General features: G+C 35.2%; 1 non-coding gene across 1 annotated transcript; it reads left to right on the top strand.

The window, feature by feature from the left end:
* Positions 1–12,977: 12,977 nt before the first annotated feature.
* LOC125496130 (small nucleolar RNA R71) lies at positions 12,978–13,084 on the top strand. Its single transcript, XR_007272832.1, has one exon. It is a non-coding gene; the product is annotated as a small nucleolar RNA R71 (small nucleolar RNA).
* Positions 13,085–21,685: the final 8,601 nt, after the last annotated feature.

The following is a 21,685-nucleotide window of genomic DNA, read 5'->3' as shown; positions in this document are numbered from 1 at the left end:
GAATGGTGAAATTAATGTAGTTGATGAAGGGAGGTTCCTCATGAAAATGGGGATGCTATTTATATGTAGTACTATATGCTATAAATGTCATAAGGCATAGTATTGTTTTGGCTAATAGTATAGAATTGAACCTTACTATGATAGTCTATACTTTAGTGTCACTCCTTTGAAGCAAACTTCAAAATCAACAACCACTTTTCCAATGATTTTATATATAACCCGTAATGCAATATAAACAAATAATTATGTTTATTATAGTAGTTAGAGGATCATTTTAAACTAATAAGTAAACTTTGAATGTTTCTATGGATTAGAAAGATTGATTTGTTTTATGAAATAACCCTTTTTATTTTCTTTTTATGAATTTCCACTTTGTTAATATGTTTTATAAAATACAAGATAAAGAGTTATCCACCTTGATGTTAGTAAGCCTTACATTATATTTGGTGGATATTTTACTGGTAGGCGTTTGCCGTGTACTCCTAACCAAATATAATTAACCTACTTTCTTGTACACTAAGCAAGTATAATGGAAGTAGGGATCGTATCCACAGGGAGCAAAGGAACTTGATCTGAAATTAGCGAATTAAGAACCCTAGTATGTGCTAAGGTCAAAGTAACCGAATAGGGGGGATTTGGAAAAATGTAAGTGATCTAAACTACTCACAATACTAAAACACGAAGAGATTACAATATAAAAAGGCCTTGGACTCGGTTAGCATCTACCCTAACCTATTTTGTGATCACGAAACCTTAACCCTCAACCTTTCCTATGGTCACCTATCGAGAAGTCGATACTTCTATCCTCCTAGATCGTGGTTTAACACACGATCTGCGTGGTTTGAACCGCTCTTACTATGAATTAACTCAAATGAATCGCACTTAACTTCAAACCAAAGTAGCATTAAAAACGAGGAACACAATAGGATTACTAATGTTATTAAAGCAACAACATTCAAGTAATAAGCTATGCTTCTCTAAGTGCACAAGATTAATGTTCATCATTTAATCAAACCCCTAGTATGCTACATGGAGTCAGGAACACAACAATCCGATTATGCACCTAAAACTAGCATTAGATGATTCACACAACAATACTAGTAACGTTCCTAGCAAAGATTATGCAAATATCATGGAAATACATACAAGAAGCATCACAATGACCATAAGAAAATAGAGAGTAAGAAGTTCTCACAAGTAGATTAGAGCTTCAATAACCAAATCCAAGATGGAAGTTTAAGCTAGCAAAGCCATAAAATTCATTACAAACCTAATAAGGAAGAGTAGAAAAACCTATGGAACTCTCTTTCTCTCTCTACCTTTCTTTTCTAGTTAAAGCTAAACTAAAAGCTAACTTAACATGCTTTCCCTCCAAGGGAGGAAAAGAAAATAAAAAGTGCTACGGCAGAGGTCGCGACTCGTGACAATAGGCAGGTCGCGACTCGCGACACTGATCGCGGGTCGCGACGAGCTCTCTGCCTCAAACCGCACCAAAACACCAAAAATACAAGGGGAGAAGAAATAACTTGGCTTTTGAGGAAGCCATGGAGCTGTAGAACTGAAGTGTGATCAATCCTCGGGCGACGAATAACAATGAAGCTCGAACCACGGACCTCGAAACTCGGAACTCGGGCAAAGCTCGGAAAACCTCGGAAGATGCATCATAAAGGACTACGAACAAGGACTCCAGGATACAAAAAGTGATCGGAGGGCTAAGATAGGCCCTCGAGTGTGCCACCATGTCAACTACTCCCTAGACTCCTCAAATCACAACATCCTCCAGCAACACCTCCTAACGTCAAATCTCTCCTAAATCCCGACACTAAGCTCGTACCGACACCAAAAACGCCTCGAAATCCGCCTAAGATTGGCGGATAACTTGGACACATCTTATTGTATTTATGAAATTTTCCAAACGTGGCTTGCAGAGGGGTAGATGAGGGTGTGCAAGGAGCCTAACAGCACAGGGTCCCCAAAATTATGAAGGCCCCAAAAATATATTATTTTGAAAATTCTACTTCATATTTGAATAAAAAACCGTTTCTCACCCTTAATACATTTGTCAATGATTTATCTTTAGATTTTCAACTTTCCATCTTCAGATTTCTAACCTTCTATCTTTATTTTCTATAAATTTAGGGGGCCAATTTTTATGTTAGAACCGGGGTCCCAAAATCTTCAAGACGACCCTGGTGGCTTGGTGCTAATCTAGCGGTTCATGATATATGGTTTACCCAAAATAATTTTATGGTGCCTTCTTTTTACCTTAAATTTTCCGACTTCATATGTATTGAACTTATTAAAGTGTACAAGAACTAACTAGAGGTGATCATGAACCGGGCCTGATCAAGCTTTTAAAAAGTTGTCCACTGGTCAGGTCGGTCTGGGCTAAATTTTTATGTACAAAGCCCGCTATTCGAGCCATAAATGATGGGCTTTTCGGGCCAAAATCGGGCCGACCTAAAAAATACACTAAAAAGTCATTTTTGGCTTTTCCCAAAGTCAAAAAACGGACCGGGCCACGGGCCAAAAAATTCTACCCAAACCCACCCAAAATTCGAGTCGGGCTGGGCTTTTTTATCAGCTCTAGAACATACATATAAACTTATCGAAAGCGTAAAAAGAAGGGCAAAGAAATGATTGAAATCGGGCAATGTTAGTCCTGCATTTTATTTTTTTTCTACTGCCAGTTGTAGGTTGTTCCTAGGATCATGTGCATGTTTAGTATTGTCAAGTAACATAGAGAATATTCTGATTTGATATTCTAGGATTTTGTAATAGCTGCGCAGTCTTTTTACTCATGCATATATAAGCTGATTTAGTATTATTGTAATAGACAAGAAAAGAATGAATCAATGAATGAAAAAGAGGATGAATTGCTGTTGTCATATTCTTCTTAGAATAAAAGTCTACATGGTATCAGAGCTAAAGTTTCGAAATTTCCTCTCTTTATGAAAAACTCAGTCTTTAATGTTTCTATTAAATGCTTCTATAAAATGCCAGAAGTCAGTAGTTGCATTTAAGTTATGTGCATATGCATTGCCACATTTTGTGTTTTTCTCTTCAATATAATTGTAACTAGACTCGGGTAGTAGTTTTTGTCAGCAGAAATTGAGTCTATTCTGGATATTATAGCAGTTTACAATAATAATTTTAAAAGTATGAGTGGGATATAAATAGAAGTGACTAGTGCCTTGTATTTGCACTCCTCATAGGGTTGTTCAAACACTATTCATGTTGAAAAACTGGAAAGAGCAAGCAATTATAGATCTTGGAAAAGGTTTATGAAAATATGTTTAGCTTCAACAAAGAAAGCTAGGTTTTGTTACAGGGAGAGAAAAGAAAGTTGCAAGTGATGAAGTTAAGGCAGAAGACTATGAAACATATAATAGTATGGTTATTTCATGGATTTTGGCCTCTATCACTGAACCTATCAAAAGTTCATTTATGTTTCTTAATAGTGCTACTGAGATTCGGAAATAACTGGAGAACATGATCACAGTAGCTAATGGTGCAAGGAAATATAAGCTAAGTAAGGTTGTTTATGAAACAAGGCTAAATGGAAGAATCATAGCAGATCTATACTAATATATTAAAAGGCGTGCGTAAACCAGAAACGGTGCCACGTGGCGCTCTCCCTAGAGAGTTTTAGTTCATGTAATTCATGTATAATAAAAAAAATTAGAAATTGCATAGTATAGGTTTTGATCCCGTGACCTCAAGTTCATGTACTAAAGTTTTAACCACTAGACCAAGTTGTATTTAGTGCTATCATATCAAAGTACAACATTAATAAATGAAATTTTTCTTACCCGGGGCATAGCCCGGGCCTAATAACTAGTTACTATACTAAAATGAGGAGTTTGTGGGAAGAGTTGGAGACCCTAAGTGATTTTCCAGCTTTGACTCAGATGAATCATGAGGTGAGAGCATATATAGATGTTTTTAATTGGGAAGAGGAGGAGAAAAACCTATTCCAATTCCTGAATGGGTTGGATGAACACTTTGGGCAACAAAGGAATCACATATTGACGATGACTCCTCTGCCTTCAGTGGATATTGCTTGTAGCATGGTGCAACAAGAAGAGTCACATGAGAGGGAAGTCCTGAAGCCAGTAAAGGAGGAGAATGAAGGATTTGCAATGTTTAGAAGGAAGATGGAACTGATTTACACAAATTGTGAAAAGACTGGTCACTTGGCAGATAAATGTTGGGCTTGCAAGGCTTGTGAAAAAGGTGGACACACCTATGATAAGTATTGGAGTATAGTAGGATATCCACCCAACAATGGTAAGAATTTCAAGGATGGAAAGGGAAAAGGAAGAGATACATTCAGTAAAGGAGGTTTTGTGAAAGAACAAAACAAATTTCAGTCAAAATGGGATAGAAATAAGCAAGAAGGAAGAAACAATGTGATGCTAATGCCTGCAATCAAGGTGAAGGAAGCTTAAGTGGTGGCATTACAGTTCATCAGCTTGAACAGCTTCTAAGAACAAGATATCAGAATTTGAAGGGATTTGACAAAGGAAAAGAACAAGAGTGTTTAACTTGCCTTGTTGCTAAGTTCACTAGATTGCCTTTTAAGAAAAGTGTGTCAAGAGCAACTAGTGCCTTTAATCTTGTTCGCATGGACACTTGGGGCCCTTAAAAAGTGTCAACAAGACAAGGACAAAGGTACTTCCTAACCATTATAGATGATCACACTAGAGTAGTGTGAATACATCTAATGAAAACAAAAGATGAATCTTTCAAGGCCTTCACTGACTTAATCAACATGGTCAGCACACAATACAACAAAAAAGTGAGAAGAATTAGAACTGACAATGCTATTGATTATGATAACAAGTTATACAAACCTCTCCGAAGTACGATTGTACGATTCTGTCCACCAGGTCTTTCGATGTCTCTGGAAATTTTGATGTAATTACATATGGAGTATTTGAATTCCTAGGACTGCTAATTGAACAATGCTAGTAATGGCGGATCTTTTAAGGGACAGGCCTGGCCCCTGCCCCTAAAAGATTTTGAGAAAAAAAAAAGAGTTGCAACATTCTATCTAGCCCAAAAAAGCCCAAATATCAAAATATATGACTGAGTCTATAGTCCAATATCCATAGTTTAAAGAAGAAAATTTGGAGAACTAGAGGGACCACAATGATGTTGATGTTTTTCTCCTCATTTGGAATCACGTGACTGTACTTACTACTTAGGCCATTTCTTTCTTTTTCTTTATTTTGAGCTAGTTTTTCCTTTTCTTTCATTTATTAATTGTTATAATTGTTTTATCTTAAATTTTTCTTATACATGATTTACTTTAACTTTATACTATCTAAAAACTTTAAACCTTGACTTTTGACTTTTTTATTTCATGTGTATATTAATAATTATTACTTATCATGTATAAAAATTAATTTATAACTTAGTTTATTTTAATATTTTATACAATATATATTTATTTGTATACTTTGACCTGGAAATAATGTTCATATATTATAGTTTTTAAACTTTAATATTTAATGTGAATTTTTTTGGCCCCCCGTAGCAAAAGTTTCAAGATCCGCCACTTTATGCTACCACTGATAAAACTAAAACGTACATTGACTACCATCACCAAGTTTTGAATATCTATTCAAATATATTAAAAGAGTGTTCCTAAACTTCTCATACATATGTTTATAATCTTATTTAAAAATATTAACAATTTGTAGTTATTAGGATTCGAGCACATGACCATTGAAGTGAAATATGAGAGTCTAATAAGTATATGTAATAATAACAAGCTTTTTGATCTGTAACACTTTTATTAAGTAATAACATTCTCTTAGCCTAATTCCATTAAAATTATTATTTTTATTCCGAATTCCTTATAAGTTTCCTTTTAAACCAATTATCATGTCATAATACCCATTTTCAATTTTACACTAGACAATATACTATGAAAAGCTAATAAAATCAAGTATGAGATTTATGAATAATAATATATTGGAAAAATTGACAATAGAGGTCTGAACTTTGGGCGATAATTTTTAAAAAGTTTGAACTATTGATTAACCTATGTAGGTAACAACTTTAGGGGGGGTCTTAACTATTATTAGCGGGCCTCAGTGACTTAAAACTGACGATTTTTTTTAAAATCTCACCTAGTTCCTACTTCTCTCCCTCAATTAACCCTTCTAGTGTGACCCAAGTTTTACAAGTTATGACCTATTAAGCCAGTTTCAAGTCACTAAGGCCCGCTAAAAGTTAATACCCCTAAAGTTGGGACCTACATAGGTTAATCAATAGTTCAGACCTTTTAAAATTATCACCCAAAGTTAAGACCGCTATCGTCAATTTTTCCTAATATATTTGATAATTTTAACTGGTGAAAGGCTTATCGCGTACCTAACAAAAATAACCTAACTATTCCTCCTAACTAATGTAGTCGGGCAAGTAAGGATCGAATCCCAAGAGACTAATTGATTCAAAGTAGTTAAATTGACTCTAATTAATACTAAGCAAGTAATCAATATAAATGATGATGAACTAATCTAAATAACTAAAGCAAATGAAATTATCAAGAGTGAATCAAAGACTAAAGACATCTAGGTTTAAGTATCCCCACTAATACGAATTAATGCCACAAACAATCCCTTTTCCCTTAATTAACTAATAAATAACTCATAGGATAGACGCGCCCTAATAATACTAAGGATTTCTTTCGATCAATCAATAGCTTCCCTAACAATGCAATCATGCCTATTTTCATGGAGTCATGCAAATTAAGGACTTTAGACATAGCATCCTAACATCCTAATAAATTCCATCAACTACTTTCGTGATAATTTCCTTTATCTTAAATTAGGGTTCTAGATTCGATTAAGACTCAACTTTCGTTGCAAAAATAATCACATTCAATATATACTATTTCTAGTCATATATTGATAATTATAACCAACCCTAAAATAAATGAATCATAAATTAATTAAAGTTCGGGAATTAGGAATTAAACAAGCATCAATTCATATTAGGGTTCAACCTAACCCTAGAATAGAAAACTACTCACACATGATGATTGAATAAACAAAATAAATATTAAAAGAAAACATGATTAACAATAATAATAAATAGAATAGAGAAGAGAAAATAATACTTGAATTAATTGATGAAATTGCAAACTTGAATGTCGAAAATCAAGACTTGAAGAAAAAAAATGGAGAATGGCGTGATAACGTGAAGCGTCCAAGAGGAAGAAGTAACGTGATTTCCTCTCCCCCAAAAATCTCCTCCTCAAATTCTATCCAAAACCTATTTATATCTATCCAAATACAAGGAGTTTGACTAGGATTTGGACTCCTAAAACACTCTAAAACTAAGATTACGTAATATTGAAATTGGAGACCGCCATGGCCTTGCGGTAAGCTTGAAAGGACCGCCAAAGGGTGGCGGTTTATGCTGTTTTTTTGTTCTCTTGCTATCAAAAGTCCATTTTGTAGCTCCTTAGGCATGGTAATTAATGGTTACCAAAGCCATATCGCAATATATCTTCAAAATCATCGCAGGATAAAGCTATCAATCCATCTGAATGCTCCGCAATCATCCAAGCTTTCGTGCAAATTCCAATCAACTCCAATAAACGCCATAATCCTACAAAAACAAAACAAATACACCCGAGGAGAGCAATAGCGAAAAGTAAAGAATAATAGCTCTAAGAGATTAAATATATGGGAAAAATATGGTGAAAACACACAAATATATCAATCACATAAAAATGAGTATATAAACGTGTTATCAAATTCCCCCACACTTAACCTTTGCTCGTCCTCGAGAAAAGAAACTAAGAAAAAAAAAATATATTCTAAGAAAGCAGCAAAACCTATACTCACTGTCGTAGGAATCACGATTGCACTTAGCACGTGCAACAAGCCCTTTAAACCCCTAGGCTACCCTAGTGGACGAGTAAGGTCTCGTGAAGGTTTTCAGAAGGCATACCTACAAAGCCAAATGATGAATTCCCAAACTGAATAGCAAAACAAGATAGTCATGAGAAACAAAATTCATTTTCTTTCGAAAACACTTATGCGTTACAAATCAACAAGCACAAATCAATTTTCCATGCAAACCAGACTTAGCACCCTCAGTGATCAACCAGTCTTACCACACATCTCCCCCAAACTTGACTCAGTTGTACAATAACAGCTTCTCACTCTAGTTTTGCAAAACAAAACAAAGAAGCCACTCATGTGTTTAAGAGGTTAGAATAAGAATCACTCATCCTAAATGCAATAAAGCACATCAACTTCATGTAACTGTCTTCTTTAGAATTGCAAATTGACTTTCTCCACTTATACTGTTAGGATGCAACACGGAAGTCATGAGTTCTATAAAAAAGGGTGGGCTTGGTTAAAGGGGGTTGGATAACGTTATTTGGGAATGTGGTGTTCAAAAATAAAAGAAAACTTAATCCCACTACAGATTCCAAATGTCGGGTTCAATCCAACCTTATATCCACCAAACTCCATATAAGCTTGCCCTTTTTCTTATCTCACAAATACTTTCTTTCAAACAAAAACCAAGGAACTTGTATGAACATTGTAACTTACATTGAGGAGATAATGCACATACTTGGGGATTATACATATATAGATATATTCTCTTCATTTTTCCCCAATTTGTTTCTTTTTCTCAAATTCATCTCCTTTCTTTTTTTTCTCTTCCAATTCCTTTTGTTTTCAAGAATCGATGTCTCTTTTTTTCCTTTTCAAGTTTCGAATTACTCATAGGGCCTACCAATTGATCCACCTTCAAGACAAAACCTTAAAAAAAAGGCTCTAAGGCATATGATGTAAGGCTATCAAAAAGACAATTATGAGGCTCAAATTGGTTCATCCTAGGGGTAAATATAAAAAGGAAAAAAATTATTGTGGCCTAAGATGTTGAAGCTCTAATCATCTAGATAGAACATCAATCATTCTTCCATATTGCATCGCAAAGTCTCAAATAGTCACAGAGCAAATCCAAGATTCAAGTTACATGAAGGATAACTACACACATGAAAAGAACACGACTGAAATAATGTGCAACAGTCGAATATGACTTAAATTCCACACCAAGGTACTCAAGCTATTATTGTCGATCGAGTCAATATCAAAGGAGACCATTCTAGCCACAAACCAAATCACAGAGGGATTTATGCTATCTTTCATGCAATAGATCATCAATTCAGTGCAAGTCGATTCATAACAAAACATTCAAAGCAATGTGTTTCAAAGTTCTCACTTGGATTGCCATTCAACTTGGAAATATCAAACTAACCTAAAAAGAAAAAACTACCAAAAGGAGACACAAATGAACAAACGACTATATACAATGAATCCCTCCCCCACACTTAGATGGTGCAATGTCCACAGTGCAATAGTAAGGCACAAAAGAAAAGGGGAGAGGTACTCACAAGATCTCACTGAGGAGGAAGAGATGGAGGATAGGGGAACCCTCGAAATTGCATCCAAGTGCTTAATCATGTCCTTCTGCTCATTGACTCTTAGAAGTAGGACCTTTTTCATAAGCACGGATTTGGCCTTAGAAGTAGAGTACGTAGGCACGTTCTTTTATCGAGCATGTAGAGTGCGCGCATTAAAAGATAACTAAGTCATGACCGAGTCTTAGTGTCGCGTACATCACTGAATAAAACAGTCCTCACACACAATATCTTCGATCAAGATCAATGCATTCAAACAATTCAGTCACAAATACTCTCGAAATATTCTGAAATCACGCCAAATTGTTTTTCTTTCGCGCCAAATAGGCCAACAATAAAATAAAACCCAAATTATTTGGTGTCGAATTTCTGCCAAACAGTGCGAATTGAGAGTCGAACTACGGTGCAAGCAGGACGAGGATTGACGTCAATCAATTCAAGCATAAGAAACCCCAAACCATTAAATTCGCAGCAAGTCATCAAATTTCAAGAAGCTAATGCAAGAGAGGAGTGAAGAGCAGCGAATTTAATCAAGACGTGCCGCAATTACAGCCAGATATTGAGGACAAACCGAACCCAATAGTCGAATTTCGACCAAGAACAGGGGAATGTCACCACCAAGTGCAATGGAGTTCAATGACCAAAACGACACGAAGGAGAGAGATGAATGGGTTCAACCTTAAAGTATCAGATTCGAGCATCAAGAGTCAACAACAATGGAGCGCGAATCCCACCTTCGGTTCTTGTTTCAGTAAGTTTCTCTCTCTTCGTTCTTTGTTTCAATGGAGTTCTGTTGTTTTATTGTTGTGTGTCGCTGCGGTAGGGCGAGGGTCGACTGTAGAAGGTTGGTTTTTTTTTTTTTTTGTTTTCGATGGACTTGGTGGAACACAGGAGGGATTGCTAAGGGTTGGCAGTAGGCGGGACTGAACTGCAATGTGGTGGCAGTTCGAAATTTTTTTCTTCGATGGGTTTGAATGCATTACAGGCCGAACCGCGATGGGTTGGCGGTTGTCTGAAATGGGCTGCGGTAGGTTGGCAGTTCCCACTGCTTGCGTGGGACGTTCTCCTCTGCTGTTTGTGTGTTTTTTCTTTTCTGTTTTTTTTTTTCACCTATAAAAAAAAACACCAAAAATTAGGAGAATTAAACTCTAAAAAAGAAAAATAAAATGCTAAGTTTCTAAATTCTATACCTAATACTTAAACTAACTATATTAAACTAACTAAGAATATAGACTAAGGAACCTCTAAAAAAAATAATAAGAAAAGTGAAAGAGAAAGCTTGGGTTGCCTCCCAAGAAGCGCTAATTTAAGGTCATCTAGCTTGACCACCTTTTCGCATCACTCTGAATGAGGGTCGGAAAGTGTGTAAACCGCCGTCCCTTCAATAGGTTCACCTTCTCGATAATCCTTAAGAGTTAAGACGTTGTCCATTTATCTTAAATGAGCCAGTTGCTTCACTCCAAATCTCTACCGAGCCATACGGAAGAACCTTAAGGATTTTGAATGGACCAGACCTCCTTGTGCGAAGCTTACCAGGAAATAGCTTCGATCGAGAGTTGAATAGTAAAATTAACTCTCCTTCATGAAATCCTCGCCGCATGATATGCTTGTCAGGCCACCTTTTTCTTCGTTCTTTGTACAACCTTGAGTTTTCATAAGCTTTTAACTCTAGCTCAGGAAGCGTAGTACTCTCCTTAGATTCTTCGAGTGTCAACACCTCCTTGCTAGGCGCAACATTAGGTAATGAATGTGGTTCCTCTAAGAGCCTCTTGTACTCCCTAGTTTCCCAATCCTCTTCATCAGCATTTCCCATGAGGACAGTTTGCAGTGAATCATTAAGTTGTAGACTAGCAGCTTTTACCTCTATCGCCTCATCTAGAGCATCCACTCTATAGATAGTCTCTCCCATAGAAGGGGCTTCCGTGGAGTTTGTGAGATTGTACTCCATCTTCTCAGTACCCACTTCAAAGGTAATCTTTCCATTCTTCATGTAATGATGGCTCCAGCAGTGGCCAGGAAAGGTCTCCCAAGAATGATAGGGACCTGCGCATCTTCCTCCATCTCCATTACTACAAAGTCACATGGAATGAAAAACTTCCCAACACGGAGAGGGACATCTTCAAGGATACCAAGTGGATACTTTACAGTTCTATCTGCTAATTGTAGGGAAATACGTGTAGGTTTTGGTTCACCCAATTGAAGCTTCTTGCAAATTGACAAAGGCATTAGACTAACACTTGCCCCAAGATCACAAAGCGCTTTTTTTTTCAATATCTCCAAGTTCACAGGAATAGAGTAGCTACCCGGATCTCCTAGCTTCTTAGGAAGCTTATTCTGCAATATAGCACTACATTCTGCTGTAAGTGAAAAGTTGCATTTCCTCGATCTTCCGCTTGTTTGAGAGCATGTCTTTCAGAAATTTTGCATAAGATGGCATCTCAGAGATAGCCTCCAAGAATGGTATGTTTATGTGCAGCTTCTTCAGTATATCAAGGAACTTCCCATATTTCTTCTCTAATTTTGCATAACCTTTGTGGAAATGGAACTGGTGGCGTGTAAGTCCGAATAGGGGTAGGAGTGGGTTCCTTCTTCTCTTCTTCAATAATCTCGTTCTCCACCGCTTTCTCAGTTGAACCATCCTTCCACAGTTCTTTTTGATGGCTCCTTCAAAGGATGATCTTGTAGCTCTTTTCCATTCTCAAAATCACAGCATTGATATGGCCCTTAGATGGTTGTTCATATTACCGGAAAATGACCTGGAGCTTTTGATAATTGGCCCACTGATGTGCAAGTTGGCTTATTTGACTTTCCAAGAGCTTGTTCTGGCTTGAATTTGTTGAATTGTTGATCAGTCTTCTCATTTTGCTTACCTTTGAGCCATGAAGTTAGTTTGTTGTGGCTAAAAGGTTCTCCATCATAATCTCCAAGTTGCTTTTCTGTTGAATTGGAGGAGGTTGCTGATTAACACTTGATTGACATGAGATTGAATGGTGCTCTAGCTTGAAAACCTGGTGGTGCATTAAATTGTTGCGAGGTGGAGGAGGTGGATTGAGTTGTGCTTGAGTGTTCTTGTATGAGAATGCAGGATTGTGCTTCCATCCCTCATTGTATGTGTTAGAATAAGGATCATATGGCCGTTTGGATTGATTATAAAGAGCATTGGCTTGCTCAATTGTCATCCATCATTGTTGATTTGACATTCAGTAGCAGCATGTCCTTGACTCCACACATCTGACATGAGACCATCATAGATGAACCAGCTTGGAGTCGATCAAACTTGTGAGATAGTGCCTGCACAGTATTAGTAAAGTGGTTAGCGCATCAACATCATATTTACCTCCCTTCTTAGCACGATTGCGACCATTTGGATGGTAGTTGTCATTGGCTGCCATCTTCTCAATCAACTCCTTTGCTTCGGTTGGATTCTTAGTCATAAGGGAACCACCTGAAGCAATCAATGTAGATACGAAACTCATGTGTCAAACCATTGTAGAAAGTCTGTATCAACATCCATTCAGGAATCCCGTGATGAGGACATTGTCTTTGCAAACGTAGAAACCTTCTCCATGCTTCATACAATGATTCGTCGTCATGTTGCTCAAAGGTTGCTAACTCGTTCCTCAGCTTCGCAGTCTTTTTTGCCTCAAAAACTTCACCAGGAATGCTTTGGCAAGTTTCCCACATGTATCAAAAGTTCCGACACCTTCATCTCTCAACCACTCCCTTGCTCTATCTCGAAGAGAGAAAGGAAAAAGGCGTAGTCGAATAGCATCCTCACTGTTGATTTTCACTGTGTCACATTTCTCCAAGAAACTAGCAATGTGACTCACAGGGCATTCATTGGGTAACCCTGCAAATGAATCGTTGGAGATGAATTGATGAATTGAGGCTTAAGTTCAAAATTTGCAGCATTGACGGCAGGTCGAACAATGCTCGATAATGCACCAGTTGTAGTATCTGGTACACCATACTCCAAAGAGTTTTAGTTGCTTCTTCACCCATTGCTTGATTCTTATTCTTAATTCGTCTCTTTGTACTTCCTTGCTTGCGTGCAGTGGCTTCGATTTCAAGATCTAGAGGAATCAAATTCTGTGGACCTCTACGTCGAGTTTGCATGCAACAAAGAAAAACTAAAAACAAAAGATCAAATAAACAAGAAATGATAGCCGAAGCAGCAAACTAAAAGAAAAATTAGCAAAAATAAAATCAAAAAAACTAATTTAAATACCGTTAGTCCCCGGCAACGGCGCCAAAATTTGAAAGGCTTATCGCATACCTAACAAAAATAACCTAACTATTCCTCCTAACTAATGTAGTCGGGCAAGTAAGGATCGAATCCCAAGAGACTAATTGATTCAAAGTAGTTAAATTGACTCTAATTAATACTAAGCAAGTAATCAATATAATGATGATGAACTAATCTAAATAACTAAAGCAAATGAAATTATCAAGAGTGAATCAAAGACTAAAGACATCTAGGTTTAAGTATCCCCACTAATACGAATTAATGCCACAAACAATCCCTTTTCCCTTAATTAACTAATAAATAACTCATAGGATAGACGCGCCCTAATAATACTAAGGATTTCTTTCGATCAATCAATAGCTTCCCTAACAATGCAATCATGCCTATTTTCATGGAGTCATGCAAATTAAGGACTTTAGACATAGCATCCTAACATCCTAATAAATTCCATCAACTACTTTCGTGATGATTTCCTTTATCTTAAATTAGGGTTCTAGATTCGATTAAGATTCAACTTTCGTTGCAAAAATAATCACATTCAATATATACTATTTCTAGTCATATATTGATAATTAAAACCAACCCTAAAATAAATGAATCATAAATTAATAAAGTTGGGAATTGGGAATTAAACAAGCATCAATTCAATTAGGGTTCAACCTAACCCTAGAATAGAAAACTACTCACACATGATGATTGAATAAACAAATAATATTAAAGAAAACATGATTAACAATAATAATAAATAGAATAGAGAAGAGAAAAAATACTTGAATTAATTGATGAAATTGCAAACTTGAATGTCGAAAACAAGACTTGAAGAAAAAAAATGGAGAATGGCGTATAACGTGAAGCGTCCAAGAGGAAGAGTAACGTGATTTTCCTTCCCCAAAAAATCTCCTCCTCAAATTCTATCCAAAACCTATTTATATCTATCCAAATACAAGGAGTTTGACTAGGATTTGGACTCCTAAAACACTCTAAAACTAAGATTACGTAATATTGAAATTGGAGGCCGCCATGGCCTTGCGGTAAGCTTGAAAGGACCGCCAAAGGGTGGCGGTTTATGCTGTTTTTTTGTTCTCTTGCTATCAAAAGTCCATTTTGTAGCTCCTTAGGCATGGTAATTAATGGTTACCAAAGCCATATCGCAATATATCTTCAAAATCATCGCAGGATAAAGCTATCAATCCATCTGAATGCTCCGCAATCATCCAAGCTTTCGTGCAAATTCCAATCAACTCCAATAAATGCCATAATCCTACAAAAACAAAACAAATACACCCGAGGAGAGCAATAGCGAAAGTAAAGAATAATAGCTCTAAGAGATTAAATATATGGGAAAAATATGGTGAGAACACACAAATATATCACATAAAAATGAGTATATAAACGTGTTATCAACTGGCACTGGGCATTGTGCGGACCGAAATACTAGTTTGAATGTGTAAAAGTTGTCATGTGGTTAGCATTTGAGGTCTGATTGATTACAACCTGGAATAAATTTAGATAATTAAGTTCATTTTAAGCTAGTGTGTGAATAAAGAGTTTTAAGTTAATAAATTGCTCCACAATTAAGGGAGTTAATCGAGCGAGTTGATTGCGAGCAGAGGCATGTACTTAGACTCGACTCGAAATTACTCGACTCCAGCTCGATTTGCTCGAATAGCTCAACTCAAGCTCAATTTGCTAGAATAGCTCGACTCGAGCTCAAGAGGTTCAAGTATTCAAACTCAACCAAGCTACAAGGTTTTAAACCAATGTCTTCATTTAAATTTATAGCTTAGTAAAACCCATATATAATAGTTGTATATTGGGCCCATAAGGAGACTTGAATCATTGCTTGGGTAAGACTACAAACTTAAATTGCGTAAAGCCAATTTACTTTAATATTAGCGTGCAACAGGCCTAAAGCATGTACCATTTCTAAACAATCCATTATATTATTTAGAAACCCATTATATCATGCATAAATTCACTATATCATGCAGAAACTCACTATATCATTCAGAAACATACTATATCATGTAGAAACTACATTAATTCTAAACAATTCACTATATCATTCAGAAACCCACTATATCTTGAAGAAACTCACTTCATTCATAAACATACTATATCATGTAGAGTCTACATCATTCTGAAAAATGTATTATATCATTCAGACACTCATTATATCATGCATAAACTCACTGTATTATTCAGACACTCACTAGATCATGCAGAAACTACATTTTTCTACATGTTAAAGCACGTGTCATGATATATACTACATCTTCCTGCATGTTAAAACATTAGAATTAAATCCTCCACTATATTGTATATAATTTCACTATATGTTTCCGTGGATAAGATCTACTATATATAAGTTCACTATACCTCTATAAAACTCACTATATAAAGTTAATATCAATTACCAACCCAGTACACACTAAGTTAGTGTGCATCGGTCAATTTAAGTTTTTTAAGTAAGACTAATGTTTTATAGAACTTGATAGCTCCCATCTCATAAAAATCCATCGACATGGGACTAATGCTTGCCTTACTTTGCATCTTTTTCATAGTGGTTGTTTCTTTCATCTTTTTCGTGGTTGTTGTTTCCCTCATCTTTCCTCTTTTATTTTTTTAATGCTTCTTTAGTTAATAAGCTAGTCACTTGATTTCATTCTAATTTGGATAAATAAAAAAGAGAAAGTTATTTAATTCACATTTTCGATGTCATAAGTATGGAAGGAATATATTTTTCTATTTTGTAATATTTAGCTAATATGGATTTTTTTCTACATTAAACAAGATAAATTCCTTAAGTTTAAGTTATAAAATTTATTGAGCTACTCACAAGCTTATTGAGTCGAATACCGAGTTAAGTAGGGTCACACTCAATTCGATTAACACCCTTATCCACAACCAATTTCCAAATTGAATTTGATTCAATTCAAGTTGTCATGTGGTGAAAATTTGAGGTCTAATAATTGAATTAAATTAAGAGGATTATGATTTTAAAAAATTATTCGATTAGTTAATAGGTGATTACATCATGAATCAAGTGAGATATATAACAATTGAATAATATGATTTTCGGATTGCCTTTGGCAAAAGCAATGATCATACTTAAATATACATATGAAAATCAATACAACTACCTATTAGGTAACTTAACCAAGGATGTCTTGGCCTATTGGTTAAAATTGAGGTACTGTGAACGATAGGTCACAGGTTCGAATCCCCCCTCTCCTTCTTTGTACTTTGTACCGCTTTCGTGGCTCATATGGATAAAAAAAACCTATTAGGTAACTTACCAATCACGAATAGACGAATAAAAATAATAAATACTATTGAGTTGTACTCCACTTAATTTTTAATATCTGCCTATAATAAATAGATTACCCACTCGATAGTCAATTTTTTTTCCCAACTCATGCAAATACCTTCAGTTTTAATAGCACTATAGAAGTAACAAATTGCAAGTCAGTAGCCTATCAGACTTCATACTTTGCTTGGATATTGGGCCTTTAGAGCACAAACGAAGAGCTGAGTAAATTATGGCAATTTCTAATAAACGTTGGGCTGTTGAAAGTCAGCTAGTGAAATGATTTGGACTTTGATAAAGATCCGCATAGTACGCAAGGCCCAAATTATTTCTTTAAGTAAGACACAAAAGGCCAAACTATTGCTACTCCCACATTTGCCCACACCGTGGTTGGTATTTTATATATTTTAATTGTACATAAGCTTCACTCGTTTATAACAATTAGACACCCTTCGTTTTGGCAATAAATTTTCTAGTTTTACATAATTTAAAGAATTCATACTTTGCAAGCTCCTATACTACTAGTTTTTCTGGGTGAGTGACCTTATGCGAGGGCAGCCCAGAAGAAATTCATCTTACCACGGGTTTCCGAAAGGGGTCTAAAAAAAAGCAATTGTGTCAATAAATTTGGAATTAGAATAAGAAAGTAATAGTCGAAATTTGATTGAAGGAAGTTCGTTGCATCATACTCATAAATTAGAGGTGATTAATATGGGTCTGGCTCGTGGATCCGACCCAAACCTAAAATAGGCGGGTTTTAGAAGCGGATTTCGGCTCGCGATCGGCTCGGCTGGTCCGGTTTTGGGGGTGAAAATACCGGTCTATGACGACTTAAATATGAAAGTTATGCTAATTTTTTGTCTGGCCCGAATATGGCTAGAAAAAACGACATGGTCCAGTCGTATTAGTGGGTTTTGGCCGGGAACTTCAGTCGGAGACTTTAACTCGAAACAAGCTACTTTTTCTTGCCAAAGTTCAGCTCGGTCCATAATCACCTCTATCATAAATAATTAAATATGTATATTATACTCGTAAGTCGTATACATGTAAAATAGGTAGACCTAAGTTTCATGAAACTAAACTTAAAAACGCAAATGAAAGATGCAAAACTTTCCTTGGTTATATGAGGTGTAGCCATGTAGGTAAGAACTTGGAAGTTCTATTAGAGCATTGATAGAAATGTAAAAAGAAATATGAAAATTGCAATTATTAATTTTATTTAGTGCAACAACTGACAATTACTTTTAACCCTAACAGTTACCTCTACATCTACTTTTACAAATATGGCCCTTTATAGTTTATACACACAATGAGAATTCATGGACCCTCAGTGCCAACAGCCCACAACTTTGGATTAATTAATCATCAAATGAAATATTTCTATAAATCAATGTACGAACCTGTGTCCACGTGTCATAAGATGGAGGAAGAAATTTCCTATGGACGTCTGAAAACAAGCCACGTGTCAAGATATAGAGGTACCCACAAAGAAGGTTGAGCGTGGGGACCCGCCAAGAGAAAGAAGCAATTAGTTGGGCCCACAACCTCCAAAAAAGAAGCTAAAAGAAAAATAAATATGGACCACTAATCACATGTTGAGTGACGACCCCCACAAAATCAGGTCCCACATTTTGAACCACTCTGATGGGTCCACGGGCCACCACCTTAACTTGTTGACCCACCACAATGTGGGCCCCTTTCACACTAAGCAAGCACAAAACCCAAAGTGGAGTAGTGGGGGGACCATTTCACACGTGCATTACTCAAGTCTCACGTGCGATCTTTTTGCTTTCCCGAAAAGGACCACACTCCAGTAAGGAAAAAACTTAATCAACCCAGTGGGTTGTCAACCCACCTTATGTGGCGTCTTAGTTGGCAAATGAAATGGTATGTGGGTGTGCTTACTTGGATTTTCTTTAAATAGCTTTTAATGCAATGTTCAACTATGCCGACAATTACTATTAGACATAGCTTTTAATGGAGTGCATGTTCAGTTATGCAATTAATCTCTATAGTATAACTCATTCTCAAACCTCCTTCAACTCTCCACCTCTGTTCATTTGGCAACTGAAAGCCATCAACAATGGTTGTTATAACTTTCTAAGTTATTTGTTTCTTTTAAAAAAAATATTTATATTTGCTCAGTTTATATTATGGTGTTGGCCACGCACCATAGACTAATGGAACAAATTCAATGGAGTTTAAATCTGCAAAAATAGAGGAAAAAGCTGGTTATGGATTGATGAAGAAAGTGACGACGATGCATTTGATTGGCTCATGATCTCTGTATTACATATTATTCCATATCATGATACCAATGAATATATATATCATTTGATATCAATAAAGATCTTTGTACTACTATATCATTCCGTATCAAATATCAATGAAGAATAATAATATATATAAATCCTATCACATAAGTCACTCTTATTATATATAAAATCTTATCACATAAGTACATAACATCCAATCAAAAAAATCTTATCATTAAAAATGTCGGCAAAAATAATATATTGGGAAAAATTGTGTATAACCCCATTTCTTTGATGAGTATTATACGATATTTCAGTATTTAATAAATTTAACAGCTATTATCCATTTCAAGAGCCTTAACAAATAGTTTTGCAAAAAATATAAAATATATAAATGATGAAAGATAAAAAGGCACTCCTACCAACTATACCTCATAAATGTTTTTGGACATTTTAACTAATGACTTGTGAGGGAAGTGAGTGAGTTACGGCCCTTAGATTATTTGGTTCATAGTTTGCATCCAATGGCTTATAAGAGTAATCCGTGTGCTTTATGCTTTATTATTGTGTGACTTTGATTGCCATGATCTAACGGTTTAGATTTTTTCGATAATAGGGTTTGGATTATGCCTTAAAACACATAAAATATAATGACGAAACTGATTCTTTTTCCTATGTAATTATTATTATTATAATAATTATTTTAATTTTTATTTTTTTAGATGATGATGATATTATAATATCGTTAATATTAAGAAATTTTGCCAAAAAAAGAACTTTTAAAATCTTGAATATGTGAGAAAACACCTAAATGTTTTTTTGCGAGATAAAACTTTAAACAATTTTTTTTGTTGCAAAATGAAACACCTTGTATTTTTTTTTTTTGCGAGATTGTTATTGTTGTTGTTATTATTATTATTATTATTATTATTATTATTATTGTTGTTATTGTTATTTCTAGTTTCTACTACTATTACTACTATTAGTGTTATTATTATTTAGAATTGTAGTTGATTTGTAAGAATATCGACTTGTTTTAATTCAATGGTAAGTCTTGAGGATCAAAGCAATTCTCAATGACAATTCGATATAAATGAAAATACTTCAATAATCTGATACAAAGTGGAATTGTGTCATTTTGAATTAACTTCTGATTTTACTTCGATACCTTGGTCTAATCCGATATCGAGCTATAGTAATTTCATATCATAATTTTTTATATTTGACTTGAATATTAACAATGTGTCTCAAGGGTACGTTCTTTTCAACTTATTGGATATGATTTGGTAAGAGCTTAAATTATTAGACGAGGGATACTACCTTATGAAATCTGATATGATCTTTTATGGCTATCAGATTTCGAGCTTATCAGGTTTCATACGGTTGGGTTAAAACAAGTTTAATAAGTTTCAATTCAGTCATGCTCGGTTCAATAAGTTCCAATTAGGTCAGATCAGCCCTAACAAGTTCCAATTAGGTAAGGTTAGCTCTAATAAGTTCCAATTAGGTCAAGTCTTCCCGAATAAGTTCCTATTAGGTCAGGTCAAATGTAATATGTTTCAATTAGGTCAAATCGGGTCTACTAAGTTCCAATTAGATCAGATTGGGTCTACTAAGTCCCAGTTAGGTCAAATCAGTTGTACAAAGTTCCAATCATGTCTACAAAGTTCCAATAAGGTTAGATCGATCAGATTTATTTAGTTTTAATTAGGTCACGTTATGTCTAATACTCCCTTGTGTACCTTAGATCACTTGAATTATCATTTGATCAAGATTGCAATTTTAGAGCACATCCAAGTAAGATCGATTGAACTGAACTGAATTGAATTTAATAAATATATAATTAATATTTTAAACAAGAATAATATTAATATTAAATAATAATTATAAAGATAAGTAATAATAATGAATGGAGCTGAACTGAACTGAACTGAATTGATTTGAACTGAACTAAACTGAACTTATTAGAGGTGAACTGAACTGAGCTGAACTGAACTGAGCTGAACTGAACTTATTGGAGTTGAACTGAACTGAACTGAAAATAAGCTGGGGAGAACAGGCCCTAAGTTCCAATTAGGTCAGGTCAAATATAATATGTTCAAATTATGTCAAATCGGGTCTACTAAGTTTCAATTAGGTCAAATCGGGTCTACTAAGTTCCAATCAGGTCAGATCAGTTGTACAAAGTTCCAATCAAGTTTACAAAGTTCCAATCAGGTTAGATCGATCGGATCTATTTAGTTTCAATTAGGTCACGTTATGTCTAATACTCCCTTGTGTACCTTATGATCACTTGAAGTACATTATCATTTGATCAAGATTGCAATTTTAAACTAACATATAGATCAATATTCATATTTCAATTAAATCACCCTTAGTATAGTTTAATAGATGATCTTATGATCAAGATTGAATTG

The sequence above is a fragment of the Beta vulgaris genome, chromosome 3 (assembly GCF_026745355.1).
Source record: "Beta vulgaris subsp. vulgaris cultivar EL10 chromosome 3, EL10.2, whole genome shotgun sequence".
In the NCBI taxonomy this organism is placed as follows: domain Eukaryota; kingdom Viridiplantae; phylum Streptophyta; class Magnoliopsida; order Caryophyllales; family Amaranthaceae; genus Beta; species Beta vulgaris.
Note: the sequence above shows the minus strand (reverse complement) of the source record. Positions and strands in the feature narration are given on the sequence as shown.